Source organism: Sorex araneus, chromosome 4 (genome assembly GCF_027595985.1).
Source record: "Sorex araneus isolate mSorAra2 chromosome 4, mSorAra2.pri, whole genome shotgun sequence".
Taxonomy (NCBI): domain Eukaryota; kingdom Metazoa; phylum Chordata; class Mammalia; order Eulipotyphla; family Soricidae; genus Sorex; species Sorex araneus.
In genome coordinates, this window is record NC_073305.1 from 214,986,323 (window position 1) to 215,003,604 (window position 17,282).

The 17,282-nt window shown below is 53.1% G+C and overlaps 1 non-coding gene and 1 pseudogene across 1 annotated transcript; one reads left to right on the forward strand and one right to left on the reverse strand.

Moving 5' to 3' along the window:
* Window positions 1-1,370: 1,370 nt before the first annotated feature.
* LOC129404523 (U6 spliceosomal RNA) lies at window positions 1,371-1,476 on the forward strand. The gene has a single exon (XR_008629921.1). It is a non-coding gene; the product is annotated as a U6 spliceosomal RNA (small nuclear RNA).
* Window positions 1,477-4,346: 2,870 nt separating this feature from the next.
* Window positions 4,347-4,405, reverse strand: LOC129404609 (U6 spliceosomal RNA; annotated as a pseudogene).
* Between the last annotated feature and the right edge of the window lie 12,877 nt (window positions 4,406-17,282).

Below are 17,282 nucleotides of genomic sequence, written 5' to 3' on the forward strand. Positions count from 1 at the left end.
ACAGAAACCCATATGCTCCCCTGAGCCCCGTCAGGAATGACCCTGTGAGTACAGAGCTCGGAATAAACCCTAGCAGGGCTGACCCAATCCCTTAATCATCCCCCCCCTCCAAAAAAAAACACACAAGATTTGAATGGACATTTCTTTAAAGAAAATATTCAAAGACCAGCCTCGCCAGTCTCCAGGAAACAGCAAACCAGAGCCACGAGTTTCCACGCCACAGACCCGCGGGCCCAGTGGGGCAGGAACGCTATGGACCGAGAGTCGGCAGGTCTGAAGAAAACTCGGGTCCCCCCAAGTCACCATTTTGCACTCCTGCCTCTCAGAAGCAGTTTTCATGGGCAGAGAGAAGAGGGCGGGGCTTGCATTGTTGGGAGGGGGCCGTTATCCGAAGACTGGTGGGCGCCACGGTGCTTGGTGGGCTGGCTCCCGCCCAGCTCTCCCTTCTGATGCCCAAGCCCCATGTCCCTGCAAATAAAGATTTCTTTAAATTTTTTTTTTTAATTTTGTAGGGTAGTTCATGATATTTGATTACATTTAATATTCAAACACCAATCCCACCACCCTTCCACCTTCCTACCACCAAATTTGGGATGTTTCCATCCCAAGCCCCAAGCCCTGTCCCAAAGCACAACCGAAAAAATATATTTTGTATTGTCTGTTACGAAGAACCGCTGAGAATGCTTACTGTAGCACTGAGTCACTGTCGTCCTGTTGGTCATTGATTTGCTTGAGCGGGCACCAGTAACGTCCCCATTGTGAGACTGGTTGTTGCTGTTTTTGGCATATCGAATACGCCACCGGGAGCTTGCCAGGCTCTGCCGTGCGGGCGGGATACTCTCGGTAGCTTGCCAGGCTCTTCGAGAGGGACGGAGGAATCGAACCCAGGTCAGCCGCATGCAAGGCAAATGCCCTACCCACTGTGCTATAGCTCCAGAAAATGCTTACCAAAAAAATAAAGATTTCTAATTAAGGTTCCCACCCTCCTTCCCCCCCCCCACCCCCGGGACAGATAAGAAAGAAGGACATTCTCCTGCCTGCCTGGACAGGTTTCCTGGTTTCCAATACTGAGTGTCTCTGAGCCAGTTTCATTAGGATCACGATGATGAAAAAAGAAAGGGGAGGAGGTCAAGAAGTAGAGCACGTGCCTGAGCCTGGGTTCACGCCCTGGCATGAAACACACACACACACACACCACACACACACACACACACACACATACACACACATACACAGAGAGAGAGAGAGAGAGAGAGAGAGAGAGAGAGAGAGAGAGATTAGCAGGCATTGACAAGGAAGTAGAAAACTAAGAGTGTTTACACATAGTTGGTAGGAATGTTCAATAGTCCAGTCTATGAAAAACAGTTTGCGTGCTCGCTTCGGCAGCACATATACTAAAATTGGAACCATACGAGAAGATGAGCATGGCCCCTGCGCAAGGATGACACGCAAATCCGTGAAGCATTCCATATTTTTGTAACCCAAACATGAAAGCTTGTAACTATCTCACGGTGATTCAATAAAATTTAAAAAAAAGAAGAAGAAGAAAAAGAAAAAGTTTGCTGTTTCCTAAAAAAAGCTGCAAACAGGGGCTGGAGCGATAGCACAGCGGGGAGGGCGTTTGCTCTGCACGGGGCCAACCTGGGTTCGATTCCCAGCATCCCATAGGGTCCCCCAAGCACTGCCAGGAGTAATTCCTGAGTGCATGAGCCAGGAGTGACCCCTGTGCATCGCCGGGTGTGACCCAAAAAAGAAAATAAAAGCTGCACACAATTATCATACGGCCTCATCATGCCTAAGTTTGTACCTGAGAATTGAAACCAGACGTTCACGCACCAGCGCCTACACAGAAGTCCACGGCAGCCGTATCCATGACCGTTGCGAAGGAGAAGCCACTTCAAGTGCCCTTTGTGGGTGTGAGGGCGATCTGGCTGGGACACCTGTCACTCCCTCGATCACCAGGGTTGACTCGGCTGATCTGGCTGTCTAGGAGGGTGTCCCCTGCCCCCTCACCACTCCACGTGTGTCCCTCCCAAAGCAGCTTGGTCAAAGAGGACAGCCTTCCCCGTGTGGAGACGGACCGGTCCCGGGGGGAGGGTATGCGAGTAGCTGCGCTCCCTGCTAGGGCCTGCAAAGAAGCGCTCAAGGGGCTGGAGCAATAGCACAGCGGGGAGGGCGTTTGCCTTGCACGCAGCCGACCCGGGTTCGAATCCCAGCATCCCATAGGGTCCCCTGAGCACCTCCAGGAGTGATTCCTTAGTGAAGAGCCAGGAGTAACCCCTGTGCATTGCCGGGTGTGACCCAAAAAGCAAAAAAATAAAATTAAATTAAATTTAAAAAGATCCAAGCTCCAGTATGCAGGAGAACGAGACACCCCTGGTTCTGTGTGTAGGAGAACCTTGCAGGGTGGTCCAGCTGCCAAGACTCCAGCCGCGTCCAAATGAGGTGCTGCAGGAGGCAGTCTACCTTTCTTTCTTTTTTCTCTCTCTTTTTTTCTTTTTGGGTCCCACCCAACAATGCACAGGGGTTCCTCCTGGCTCTGCACTCAGGAATTACTCCTGGCGGTGCTCAGGGGACCCTATGGGATGCTGGGAATCGAACCCAGCATCAAGGCACTGAACCCAGCATTGAACCCACCTGCAAGGCAAACAGCCTACCCACTGTACTATCGCTCCAGCCCTTTCTTTAAGAAAAAAAAAAAAAAACCTTTGTTTGATGCTGGGTAGAAAATCGCCTGCCCGACGACAGAGGGTCAACCATCCTGAAGCAAGCAGAGGGGAAAATCACAGACCCAGGCTGCCGTTTGGAAGAGTCTTGGAAACACGGTTCTCAGTGAAAGAACCCGCATACTGCGTGGGTGCATTACTAGGAAGTATCCGGAAGTATCCAGGATAAGCGAATGGACAAAGACAGAAAGTAGATTCGGGAGGGAAAGAGGAAGTGGAGAGTGGCAGTGCCAGGTGGCTTTCTTGTCTTCCTTTGGCAGAGCTGGGGATCAAACCCAGGGTCTCACGTTGTGTGAGGCAGAGCTTGGCCATGGAGCCACATCCCCAACCCCAAAGGTCAGGCTTCTGGGGTCCGAAAGATAATACAGGTGGGGAGAAGGGCATTTGCCAGGGTTTGTTCCCCGGCATCCCCTACGGTCCCCTCAAACACCGCCATGAGTAATTCCTGAGTGCAGAGCTGGGAGTAACCCCTGAGCATTGCTGGGTGTGACCCCAAAATAGCAACAGCAAAAACGGCACCTATTTCTGGAGGAGGGCTTAAGTGGGGCCCTTGTGTGTCCGGAGCCAAAGGTGTGCGTGGCTGGGGGTGTCACCTGCGTTTCTCTGGATGTGTGGCCATGTCTTCGCCAAAGGAGAGGCTGGTCAGAGAGCTGTCTGCCAGAGGGGCACTTCAGTGTGTGGGCGGGAGCGAGCACAGGGCCTCTGTGAGGCTGGGCAGAGAGAGCACAAATCAGCCCCTTGGATTAAAAACACTAGCCCCTCTAGTTACGGGTTGGTTGGTAGGTTGGTTGGTTGGTAGGTTGGTAGGTTGGTAGGTTGGTTGGTAGGATGGTAGGTTGGTAGGTTGGTTGGTAGGATGGTAGGTTGGTAGGTTGGTTGGTAGGTTGGTAGGTTGGTTGGTAGGATGGTAGGTTGGTAGGTTGGTTGGTAGGATGGTAGGTTGGTAGGTTGGTTGGTAGGTTGGTAGGTTGGTTGGTAGGTTGGTTGGTAGGTTGGTAGGTTGGTTGGTTGTTTGGTTGGTTGTTTGGTTGGTAAACTGGTTGGTTGGTAGGTTAGTAGGTTGGTTGGTAGGTTGGTAGGTTGGTTGGTTGGTAGATTGGTTGGTTGGTAGGTTGGTAGGTTAGTAGGTTGGTTGGTAGGTTGGTATGTTGGTTGGTTGGTAGGTTGGTTGGTTGGTTGGTTAGTTAGTTGGTAGGTTGGTAGGTTGGTTGGGGTGGGTTTGAAGCCGCTCCTGGAAGACCCATCCAGGCCCTGTGCTCTGGGATCGCTCCCAGTGGTGCTTGGGGGACCATGTGGTGCTGGGGCTCGAACCTAGGTCTCCCGATGCAGTGCGGACCCTCAGCCCCTAGAGATCCTTCTTTGTCCCAGTTGTGTAACACAGAACCTTTTTGTCTGTAGGCAGCTTGATTTGCACCCAATAGAAAAAGGGACCTGCCAGGTCCAAACTGCCCAGAGCAACTCCTGAGCACCTTGGGGAGTTACGGACCAGCGTTGCTTGGTGTGACCACCCCCTCACCCCAACAAAAACCCCAAGTATGTCTTGGGTTTGTTTTCTTGTTTTTGGGTGTAGTTGTTTTTTTGTTGTCCTTTATGTTTTTTGTTTTTTTTGTTTTGCTTTTTGGGTCCTTGCTAATCTTCTCTGTATCGTTCCAATTTTAGTGTATGTGCTGCCAAAGCAAGCATAGCACAGCGGGTAGGCCGTTTGCCTTGCACAATGCTGACCTGGGTTCGATTCCTCCGCCCCTCTCGGAGAGCCTGGCAAGCTACCGAGAGGATCCCGCCCGCATGGCAGAGCCTGGCAAGCTCCCCGTGGCATATTTGATATGCCCAAAACAGTAACAACAAGTCTCACAATGGAGACGTTACTGGTGCCTGCTCGAGCCAATTGATGAACAATGGGACGATAGTGCTACCGTGCTTTTGGGGCCACACCCGGCGATGCTCAGGGCTTACTCCTGACTCTATTCAGCAATCACTCCTGGTGGTGCTCGAGGGACCCTATGGAAACTGGGGATTGAATTTAGGTCGGCTGTGTGCAAGGCAAACACCCTCTTCAGTGCCCTATCGCTCCGGCCCCAAAAATATGTTTCACGGTAGCTTTGCTTCAGTCGTGGTTCTGGACAGCAGCTGTTTTCACCCCACAGTTCTGTGTTTTGCCGTGGTGGCCACCTCAGCAGCCTCTCACTTACAGGTGGTGACCCCCTGTCGTTTCCGTGGCCTCCCTCCCAGCCACCACCAAAGCAAGTGGGGTTGGGGTCCGAGAGCTCCAGCACACGCTGAGTCTCACTGGCCCTGTACCTGGCCCACTCACTGAGCCGGGGGTGCTGTGTGGGGTGTCCCAGGTGGCTCGCCTTGGGCCTTAGCCCACCCCTACAGTCCTGTGACAGGGAAGGGCAGGGAGTGACATGGGTCCCCAGGGGAACTTTAGGGTCCCTCTTCCTTGAAAGAGGACCACACAGGAACGATTCCATGCATGGAATCGCATGGTCTGACACCAGGGGCCCGACCCTCTCCTTCTCTCTGACCTTCACTGGGGTCTTTTGCTACTTGCTCTGGTGCCCTCTCTTTTTCTTTTCACATGCTTCTAGAATGTTCCAGAATGCTCTTCCATTCAGGTGCAGAGTTCTCACGTGCCCGTCCATGACTGCCCCGCTAGAATGTCGCTTCCAATGAGTCAGAAAGAGAAGGACAGACAGAGAATGGCTACACGCATATGTGGAACATAAAGTAACATAATAGGAGACTAACACTTGAGGACAGTAGAGATAAGGGCCAGGAGGATGGCTCCATGGCTTGGCAGCCGGTCTCATGTGCTGGGGAAAAGGCAGCTGGGATAGAGAAGGGACCACTGAGTAAATGTTGGTTGGAGGGCTCGCTCGGGATGGTAAATGTGTACTGAACTTTGGACCAAATATGATGGCTGCTTAGTACCTGTATTGCAAACCACAACACCCAAAAGGAGAGAGAGAGTAAGAGGGAATGTGCCTGCCACAGAGGTAGGGGGTGGGGAAGGGGTGGGGGTGGCGGGAGGGATACTGGGAATATTGGTGGTGGAGAATGGGCACGGGTGGAGGGATGGGTACTCGAACATTGTATGTCCGAAATGTAATCATGCAAGTTTGTAAGTCTGTAACTGTATCTCATGGGGATTCATTAGAATTTTTTTAATTAAATATACATACACATATATATTTTATTCAGTTGCAGAATTTAAAAAAATTAAAAATTAAAAAAATAGAATATAACTTCCTTCCTGAAGCCGATTATGAGAGGCGAAATGCTCCTGGATCTTTGGAAGCGCTCTCCCTTGGAACCCTCGGTGCCAGTAAGGAAGCCCAAGGGGCGTGGAGGAGCTTCCAGGGAAGACCTGGGACCACTGACCCGAATCTCGGGTTGAGTTCCCGAGTAGGTCATCATAAGAGCAGCCTTCCCGGGCCCGGGAGCCAGCTCAAGGGTGGAGCCAAGCTTTGCATGCAGGATCCTCAGGGCCTCTCACTGGCACCTCACATTTGCCCCAAAGCAACACTTGGTATGGCCCCAAAATAAAACTTAAAAAAAAAAAAAGTGGGGCTGGAGCGATAGCACAGAGGCTAGGGCATTTGCCTTGCATGCGGCTGACCCGGGATTGATTCCCAGCATCCCATAGGGTCCCCCAAGCACCGCCAGGAGTAACCCCTGTGCATCGCCAGATTTTTTGTTTGTTTGTTTGTTTTTGGGTCACACCTGGCGATGCACAGGGGTTACTCCTGGCTCTTCACTCATGAATTGCCCCTGGCGGTGCTCAGGAGACCATATGGGATGCTGGGATTAGAACCCGGGTCGGCCGCATGCAAGGCAAACGCCCTCCCCACTGTGCTATTGCTCTAGCCTCTGCATCACCAGATTTGACCAAAAAAAAAAAAAGTATTCTGAGGCTGGGGCTGTAGCTGAGCAGTGGAGCACTTGCCTCGCCTCTCTGAGGCTTGGGTTTGATTGATCCCTGACACCACAGGGAGAAAAATGACTGAGGTAGTGAAATGGAGAGAAAGTAGGTGAAGCTGGCTTCCTTGGGCCACACCTGGGCAGGAAGCGTAAGATGGCTAGAGAGCCGACCCGGACACAGACGGCCTACCGGGGTGTGTCTCCGTGGACATCCCTCATAGAGAATGTTCCGGAAACATGGAATAGGGCCTTGGGAAGTCAAGCCCGCCCTCCTGATTGGGGACAGGAAGGGCCTGCGGCACGAGGAGGATGTGGGTAGAGCTGACCTAGATGTGGTAGGAACCGGTCCAACGAGAAGACGGAGCTGGGGCAGAGACGGGGCTGGGGCCAGGGTTGGGGCGCATGGCGTGACCCTCGGAGAACAGAGATGGAGAGAGGGCGGTGTCCCAGGGCGCCGGGGCTGTTCCGCAAGCCAGATGTGGGCAGGGAAGACCCGGGCGCGTCTCTTGTGAAATCCCGAGTGCCTCCCTCGGGGGCTCACCTCGGGGTGCTGGTGATTGATCCTGGGGCTCGAGGGCTGGCAAAAGCATTGATCTTTCATTGGCCCATGATTACGAATCAGAAGTCACGATAATGCTACCGGCCATGATTGTTAATGAGGTCCGATGTTGCCTTGCGTGCCAGGGCCCCCCTGCACCCATAGAACAGCCCTCTCGGGCCCGGGGCTGGACTCCACGGCCCAAATAAGCACCTGCCCGGCCAGCGTGAGGCCGAGAGTCTGGTTCTTGGTGCTGCCCCCATGTGCCAAGTTTGGTCCCAGCAGCTCTTCTGCGTGGGACGACCACCCCCGCCCCCAGGGTGGCACAAGGTGTGATCTACACACAGACAGGTGTGTGTGTGTGTGTGTGTGTGTGAGTCCCACAACCAGAGGGAACTGGGCACCCTGGGGCTGGCACAGGACATCAAACTGGGTCTCCCACAAGCAAGACGTGCTCCGGCCCCTTGGACCCTTTCCGGGACTCGAGAAACTTTCTCCCTCTGACTCGGTTGCTGTTTGGGGGTGTTATTGGCTCTCCCGAGGCCATGTTTGTTTGTGCTGGCAGAAACTGTATTTGGTTCGTTTCGGGTGGGGGGTGTCACACCCAGTGGTGCTCAGTACTCCCGGCTCGGTGCTAGGGAGTCACTCTGGGCAGGTATGCTAGGGACCAAAGCCTTATCTCTGTGTTGGTTGGCTTTGGGTATATGCGTGTCAGATGTGTGCGTGTTGGGGGGAGGGGGTTTGAGGAAGTTGTTATCTGAAAATGAAGTCAGATGAGAACTTAAACAAAATTTTTTAAAATTCCTGTTTTGTTCCTTTCTCCAATTCAACAGGATGTTCATGGGGTTGGAGAGAGCACGCCTTGCTCTCAGCTGACACAGGTTCAATCCTCAGCACAAAAATGGTCCCCTCCCACCCCACCCTGTCAGGAGTAACTTCTGAGCACAGAGCCAGAGCCAGGAGTAAGCTCTGAGCATGGCCAGGGGTGGCTGAAAAACTAAAAACCATATATATAGGGGCTGGAGCAATAGCACAGCGGGGAGGGCGTTTGCCTTGCACGCGGCCGACCCCGGTTTGATTCCCAGTATCCCATAGGGTCCCCTGAGCACGGCCAGGGGTGATTCCTGAGTGCAGAGCCAGGAGTGACCCCTGTGCATTGCCAGGTGTGACCCCAAAAGCAAAAAACAAACAAACAAAAAACATATATATACTATACATATATAGTATACATGTATACTTACATATTACATATGTATATAATATGGTGGTATATGATACACACTATATATCATATAGTATATATGATAAGTAACATAAGTTATGGTATGTTATATATGTTATATGATATCATATATATCACATATATAACATATATATATGACTGTATCACTGACCCACAGGGCCACACATACCTTTCCCCGTCCTTCTGTCCAGTGCTGGGCTAAGTGAACAGAAATCTGGTTCATGTCTGAGACATCAGACTATTCATTTATTTTTTATTGAATCACAGTGAATCACAAAGTGACAAAGATATTTACGATTGCGGTTCAGAAGTCCAGTGCTCCAAGGCTCATCCACTTCAGAAGGGACACCATCTGGGTTTTTTCTCCTTTTCCTTACTCACTAAGTACTATTTTTTTTTTCTGGACAAGTTTCTTTTTTCCAGCCACAAAAGGCAGCTTTCCAATAAATCATCGGAGTACTTGTGTCTCTGGCTAATTTGTAGCCACAGAATCATCCCGAGATACTTGTTCCAGACGGCTTTTCACGGGAGAGAAATCAAAGCACAGAGACATTGGACAATAATTAGCCAGCTAACTGGCCCTCGGTCGTGCCCAGTCCCAAGCCACACAGGCTGCCCAGATAAAGCCGGACCCTCTCTGCTCAAGGAGCTGCGAGTGTTGGGCCGTTGTCCAGGGGCGTGTGGGTCAGCTCAAGAGGGCTGGAGAGACGGTCCAGGGCTTAAGGTGCTTGCTTGGCGTATGGGCCACCTGGGTTCAATTCCCAACACTGCACAGGTCCCCGGAGCACTGCCAGGAGTGATCCCTGAGCACAGAACTAGGAGTCAGCCCTGAACACCAACAACCACCATCCACCTCTCATTTTGTAAAAAAAAAAAAAAAAAAAAGAATGTCGATCTGGAGTGCTAGTACAGCAGGGGAGGGTGTTTGCCTTGCACGCAGCTGTCCCGGGTTCGATGCCCAGCATTCCTTATGGTTCCCCGAGCATCACCAGGAGTGACCCCTGAGCACAGAGCCAGGAGTCAGCCCCAAGCATGGCCAGGTGTGCACCCCCCCAAAAATAAAAGGGAAGGAATGTTTTCCAGCGGGAAAGGGCTGGAGCATGGGAATTTTCACATGCCAAACCCCGAGTTCTATTCCTAGCACCCTTAGGTCCCCCCTTTCTCTGCTGTGTATAGCCCCGCTGGGTCTGAGCATGGACCCATCCAGCCCGGTACACTGAGTCCCGCTGGGAGTAGCTCCCTGAGCACTGCTTGGGAGTTCCCCCTCCAAGAGAAGGTCATTCAGACCCAAGTCAGCGGGGAAAGATGTCTATGTTTCCTTGACTGGCTGGGATCAAGGTCAACTCTCTTTTGAACCGTCTTTGTGATCTTGGGCCAAGAACTTAGCCTTCTTTGCTCTGGGTTTTTGAATGCCAGTGGGTTAGGGTCACCAACACTTCGTGCAGCAAAAATCCTAGCATCCCTTGGGGCTCCCCAAATTTTATAGGGCCCAGTTGTTGCCTGGAAGCCTGGACCAGGACACTGCTAAGCCTGTCTGTCTACCCACAATTGACAGGGCCACAGGCCCTCTGCCAGCGTTGGACACTAGATTCTTTTTCAGGGGGGAGGGCGGGGGTGTATCTCTGCAGTGCTCAGCACTTATTGCTGGCTCTGCACTCAGGGATCACCCCTGGCAGGGCACAGGGGACCCTAAGGGGTGCTGGGGATCAAATCAGGTGGGCTGGGGCTGGAGCCATAGCACAGTGGGGAGGGCGTTTGCCTTGCACGTAGCCGACCTGGGTTTGATTCCCAGCATCCCATAGGGTCCCTCGAGCACCATCGGGAGTCATTCCTGAGTGCAGAGCCAGGAGGAACCCCTGAGCATCGCCCGGTGTGAGTCAAAAAGAAAAAAAAAATTAAATAAAAAAGTAAACAAAAATCATGAAGTTGGCTGCATGCAGGACAAGGGCCTTCCCTGCTGGGCAGTCTCTCAGACCTGCTCCTGCCCATTCTTCACTGGAGGGAGGGGGTGGTTCCTCCCAGGACTAAGGCTAGGAATGGCACGGACTCCTGAACGGGCCCTTTATGATTTTTCTGGGTTAGGGGGTACACGGTGAGCAGAAATGGGGAACCGGGCATCAGCTTTCTCCTGCCAAGGAAGAAGTCCTGATTGCCTGGGTCGGGGGGTTCATTTCGGCCTTCAGCGTCTATGTGCCCGGTCTGGCCGGAATGCTGGTCTGTCTGTCTGTCTGTCTGTCTGTCTGTCTGTTTGTCCAGGGGCGAGGAGACAGCTCAGAGGGCACACCTGACCTGCTGGACCCCCCCCCCGGCTTCTGCAGGACCCCCTCAAAGCACCATTGGGAGTGGAGCCGGTGGGCCCCAGCACTGAGCCCTCGCGGGACCCCCAGCTTGGGCCTGGGGACCCAGAACCTGTCAGACTAGCCAGGCAGAGGATCTCCCACCCCACCCCCAGGAGACGCTGGGGAGTGTCCCCCCCCACCCCCCGTCAAATAAAAAATGAGCCAAATGTCTCTGTTGGGCAGGTGAAACGGAAGCTCCTGGCCCTGCACGGTGCTGGCCGGGGCTCCTGTTTCCGGGGCTCCGGGGTCTTCTCCGGCCACTGCCGGGGGAGGTGGCGTGCAGTGACGCCCTCGCTGCGTCCATTGCCAGGGGAGGTGGCGTGCAGTGACGCCCTCGCCGCGGCCGGCTCTGGCCTCGGACCTAACTGTCCCTGCGGCGTCTCCGATCGTGCTCAAGGGCCAGCACCAGGCCGTTACGGATGCAGGGGCTACTCCCTTAGTCAATCCGGACGTTAGCTGAATTCCCCCAGGATTCCCGGGCGGCCCTTTGAAGCGGCGGGTGGACTTGGGTGTCTGCGAGGTCACGGATGACTAAGGAGAAAGCTCGCCCTCTTCTCTGCAGATGCCGACAAGGAGACCGTTTCTTGGTTGGTGACCTATTTTAAAAAAATTTTTATTATTATTATTATTTTTTAGCTTTTGGGCCCAACCTGGGGGTGCTCAGGACTAACTCCTGGCTCTGTGCTCAGGGATCACTCCTGGAGGTGCTCAGGGGAACATACGCAGTGCTGGGGATTGAACCTGGCATAAAGTAGATACCTCACCGTTCTCTCTCTCTCTCTCTCTCTCTCTCTCTCTCTCTCTCCCTCTCCCTCTCCCTCTCTCCCTCTCTCCACTCTCTCTCTCTCCCTCTTTCTCTCTCTTCTCTCTGTCTCTCTCCCTCTCTCTCTTTTCTCTCTGTCCCTCTCTCTCTTCTCTCTCTCCCTCTCTCTCCCTCTCTTTCTCTCTCTCTTTTCTCTCTCTCCCTCTCCCTCTCTCTCTCTTTTCTCTCTCTCCCTCTCTCTCTCTTCTCTCTTTCTCTCTCTCTCTCTCTCTCTCTCTCTCTCTCTCTCTCCGCCCCCCCCCCCCCCCCCGGCCCCGAGACACTGTTTCACTTCAAGTAGCTGTTTCCAGTCTGTAAAATTCCATCCAAGCCTTCCCACCCCCCCCCCCACCTGCCTCTTACCTGTCACCCCAGAACCTCTCCAGACGGGTCACACCTACCCAGGGTCTGAGCGTCCAGCCTTGGCCCAGCTGGGCGCCTCTGCTGCTGCTCCCTTTTCATCAAGAGTGGCCTCAAGAATTCCTTAATCCCTAATCCCCTCGGTAAACAAGGTCCTGGGCGAATTGATTACTCATCCCCCTGAAAATGATCTGCCAAGGGGCATGAGAACATCACCGGGCCTGGCGGATTCATTACACTTCCTCCAAAGCAGCGGCGTGAATAAGCCACGACTTCCAGTCCCCCCCCCACTCCAGATTTCCCTCAAGAACCTCTCAGGGGACTACATTCCCGCGTGAGGAGTGTGGCTGGGGAGACAGCTCAAGGGGCTAAAGAGGAAATTCTTAGCGTGCAGAGCCCTGAGTTCTACTTCCAGCATCCTGGGAAGTGATCCACTCGATTACCAACCCCCCCAAAGTTGCCCCTTGGCACCACTGGGCAAGACCCCCCGAAAAACAAAACTATAGCACTGTAGCGCACTGTCGATTCATCGATTTCCTCGAGCGGGCACCAGTAAAAAATAAACACTGTAAGAACTATGAGGGGGGGCTGGAGTGATAGCACAGCGGGTAGGGCGTTTGCCTTGCACGCGGCCGACCCAGGTTCGATCCCCAGCATCCCATAGGATCCCCTGAGCACCGCCAGGAGTCATTCCTGAGTGCAGAGCCAGGAGTGACCCCTGTGCATCGCCGGGTGTGACCCAAAAAGCAAAAAAAAAAAAAAAAAAAAAAGAACTATGAGGGGCCCAGGGGATGTGGCTCAGCTGCAGAACCCTTACTATGAAGTGCTGGGATTGACCCCAGTCCCACCTCTGAAAGAGCCCCCCAAAGACGCGTGTGAAAACTATGCACTGCAGACGGCGGTACTTGCTTCCGTCTGCCTGGTGGCTGTCCCGGGCTGCTTAGAACCCACGCCAGGGTCTAATTGCCTTGAGCTTGTTCATCACCCGCCTGCCAGTGTCTCCGTCTGGGCCGAGCCGCCTCCATTTCATTCATCCTGCAAATATTTGTTCTAGTGGGTGATCAAGGGAGGCTCCTGAGCTGGGCAGGGGATGAGAAACAAAGCCGGTCTCAGGCCGCCTGCGTGGGCAGCCTGGGGACGGTGCTTGAAAATTCCTGGGCTCTCCAGGTGCAGGGAACGCCCTGGGCCCTGGCACCGCGGAACGATGAGTCACCCCGGAAAGTCCGAGGAAGAAGGGGCTCGTCGGGACCGGGGACGCACGGGGGAGCCGGGTCCCCATCTCTGGAGCAGGCACTCTGACGGGGGGTGGGGGGCTGGAGCAGGAGGGAGTCGGGGGATGGCACCCGGGGACAGGGAGGAAGTGGAACCATTGTGCCATGCCCTGGGCTGCCCGTGAAAGTGCCCGTTCCTTTTATTTTTTTTTTAATTATTTTTATTTATTTACTGAATCACCATTCACCACCCCGCACGGCAGAGCCTGGCAAGCTCCCCGTGCGTATTGGATATGCCAAAAACAGTAACAATAAGTCTCTCAATGGGAGACCTTACTGGTGCCCGCTCGAACAAATCGATGAGCAACGGGATGACGGTTGACAGTGACAGTGACAGTGAATCACCACGAAATCCATAGTTACAAAGTTGTTCAAGACTGGGTTTCAGTCACACACTGATCCAACACCCGTCCCTGCACCAGTGTACATTTCCCACCACCAGTGGCGCCAATTTCCCTCCTCGCACCCCAGCCTGCCTCTACGGCAGACACTACCCCCACTCTCTGAGCCAGGCCACGCTCTAACGGACCCGGCCCTGGGAGTGGCCTGGCACCCAAAAGTGGACGTGGCTCGGGCTGGCGTGGGAGACCGAGGAGAGGCACCCATCGTGGAAGCCCCACTTTCCTGAGCACCATCCCCCCTCCCCCCATCCTCCCCACCCCCTCCACCGCAGACAGATCTGGGAAGAGGAACCTAATCGAGCCAGGAGAGAGATTGGGGAAGGAAGAAATGAGGTACACACGGAGACCTGCACATTAACCGGGGAAGAACCCGAGAGAAGGAGGAAGTTCCCAGGCTGGGGGGATGGAGCAGGTGTGTTGGGGGGTGGGAGAGAGAAGAGAAGGAGGGGCAGGGGAGAGGAGAAGTGAGAAGTGCACCCGTAGGAGAAGCCTCGATAAGCTGCCTGGGGGAGGCAATTACTGAAACTCTTTCAGCCTTAGTTTCTCTGGATAATGGGAATGTTTGACTACTACTGCCTCCCAGCTGGTTTTCAGAGAGCTGAAACCTCTCTGTCTCTGTCTCTGTCTCTGTCTCTCTCTGTCTGTCTGTCTCTGTCTCTGTCTCTGTCTCTCTCTGTCTCTGTCTCTGTCTCTCTCTCTCTCTCTCTCTCTCTCTCTCTCTGTCTCTCTCTCATTATTGGCTCTTACATAGAAAACAACAGTTGATCTGTTACTAATACCCCCTGGCCCGGAAGCATTTGTAGAGCATGAATTTGGGAACTGATGCTTTTTCTCCTCGAGGGACCAGACTTAAGCGTTCACAGCATATGCCCGCGCGGTTGCTGTGGCAGTGGCTCCCCGGGTGTGGCAGAGGGTCCCGGGCCCTGCATTATTGTAGTAAGAGTCTTGGTAAGCACAAACGTGTCTTGATCCCAGTCGCCAAACCTCGAGACGAGATCATGACGTCAGAACCAGGTCTTGTGCGGGAATCTGCACCTCAGCTCTGCTCGTCTCCGTGTGCTCCCTCCCCGTCTGGGGACACGGCTCCGTGCCCGCCAGTTATATCCTCCTGGGCTTACCGTCTGGCCTAGGGCGTAAAAGCAACAGCGGGATGCCACCCTCCGATCCCTGGCTTGTCACCTGACATGCTCCTTAAGCTCCTTGGCTCTTGAGCTGGAAAATAATAAAGGTTGATCTGTTAATAGTACACCGCCCCCCCCCCCCCACCACCCCTCTTAACCCGGAAAAGTTATAGAGCATGAATTTGGGCATCGATACTGTTTTTCCTTAAGGGATCAGATGAACTGAATTCAGATCGCCCATTAGTTCCACTTGAGGCGACCAGCTCCGGGATCCTGGGTGTAGAAGCAAAAGCTCCTGGTTGCAGCCAGGAGGAACTGCATGGTGTAAGGTCTCTGCTTACATTCAGCACTTCCTCGCCTCCCAGCATAGACCTTCCGGGTCATAGTCAGCCAAGTAGATACGTGAATGACCTTAATCTCCTCTCTATGGAGAATAGCCACAGATGAGGTCCTACACATATACATACGAATCCGTAGTCTAGACTCAATGAACATATAAAAATATATGCTGGGGGGCTGGAGCAACAGCACAGCGGGTAGAGCGTTTGCCTTGCATGCGGCCGACCCGGGTTCGATTCCCAGCATCCCATAGGGTTCCCTGAGTACTGCCAGGAGTGATTCCTGAGTGCAGAGCCAGGAGTAACCCCTGTGCATTGCTGGGTGTGACGCAAATATATATATATATATATATATATATATCCAGCCCCCCAGCATATATATATATATAATATATATATATATATATATATCCTGGGACAATTGCCTTAACCTCTCTCTCTCCAGAGGCCTCACTAGGCCGGGAGCTGCTAATTAACTCACTGACCACTTACTGTACCAAGAGCAAAGCTAGGACTCTAGATGGAGTCTCATTTCACTTCCTCCTGCTGAGCACTGTGGTCATCCAAGCCTCTATTTTTCCTCCTCTGCGAAATGGGAGTACTAAAGGGGAAAGAGGGAAACTCACCAAGGTTATGATGCGTTACTGAGTTGGTACCCAGCCCCCATCACAGTCACAAGGCCCAACTCCCCAGGAAGAGCCTCGTAGGAACTCTGAGAACATCTGACCAAGCGCTGACAATTTAGAATTTGAAGGGCGTTGCTTTTTCGGTTCTTATTCTTATTTCAGTTTGGTGGAACTAGGGATCAAAGCCGGGGCCTCATGAATACAAGGCATGAGCTTTCACCACGGAGCCACATTCCTGGCCCTTGTCCTCACTGGCTGTGGAAGGCACTAATTCCCTTCTAAGTTCACCGCCTGAGCATGGCAAGAAAACTCAGTGCTGTCTCCCAGAGAGTTGCTTGCAGGTTGCACCTGTTTAAATCACACCGTTTCTGGTGGAGAATGGGCACTGGTGAAGGGATGGGTTATCAAACTTTGTAAGGGAGAAACATGAGCACAAAAATGTATAAATCTGTAACTGTAAAAAAAAAAAAAAATAAAGAGAAACTAAGATCTAACTTAAAAAAAATAAATAAATAAATCACACCGTTTCAATGCACATAGTTTACATCTTAAATTGCAGTCAGCTTGGGGATTCCAAAAAAATAAATCCCGGGGCCAGAGCAATAGTATAACAGGCCTGGCGCCCAGCCGTCCTGGGTTCCATATGCCCCCCCGATATGCTCCTCATACGGTCCCCTGAACCCACTGGGAGTGATCCCTGAGCACAGAACCAGGAGCGAGCCTTGAGCACTGCCAGGCGTGGCCCATAAATGAATAGACAGTCCTTTCTCAGATCAGAGCTCCTGAGCTCCTAGCGACCCCTCCTCCTCCTCAGGGTAAATGTGGGTCTGTCCTTCAGCTATCTTCTCAGGCGGATCCCATGGTAGGAGCAAACAAACTCGGAGTATTTGCACTTTCTCTAAAACACTGGTGACAGGGGCTGGAGCGATAGCACAGCGGGGAGGGCGTTCGCCTTGCACATGGCCACCCCGGGTTCGATTCCCAGCATCCCATAGGGCCCCCCAGCACCTCCAGGAGTAATTCCTGAGTGCAGAGCCAGGAGGAACCCCTGTGCATCACCGGGTGTGACCCAAAAAGCAAACACACACACACACACACACACACGTGACTTACTACACAGTCTGTTGGACCACGAGCCTTCAGAATTCCATGGGATGCTGGGAATTGAACCCGGTTCGGCCACGTGCAAGGCAAAAGCCCTACCCGCTGTGCTATCGCTCCAGCCCCAATATTCTATGTTTCAACCTCCCTCTTCTTTGATATGAATTTCATCGATGGGCAGAGCGGAATTTATTTAACCAACCCCCTTGTTGAGGATATTATTGTTTCTGGGCATTTAAAAAATATATATAGGGGCCTTACCCAGGGGTGCTGGGACGGGGGTGTCTGGTGCCAGGAATCAAACTCAAGTCCTCACACAGGCAAGGCACGTGCTCTGTCACTTGGGTCATTAGGAAAAATTTAAAAATCATGTGGGCTGAAGTCTGCTGCAGCCACACCCACTCCGCTACATGGGGTCCCGTTGTATGAACGCTTCTGAGCACGCCCGGTAAGGTGGCCCCAGGCCCCTGCATCACTCCCAGCCCCTCTCGCTTC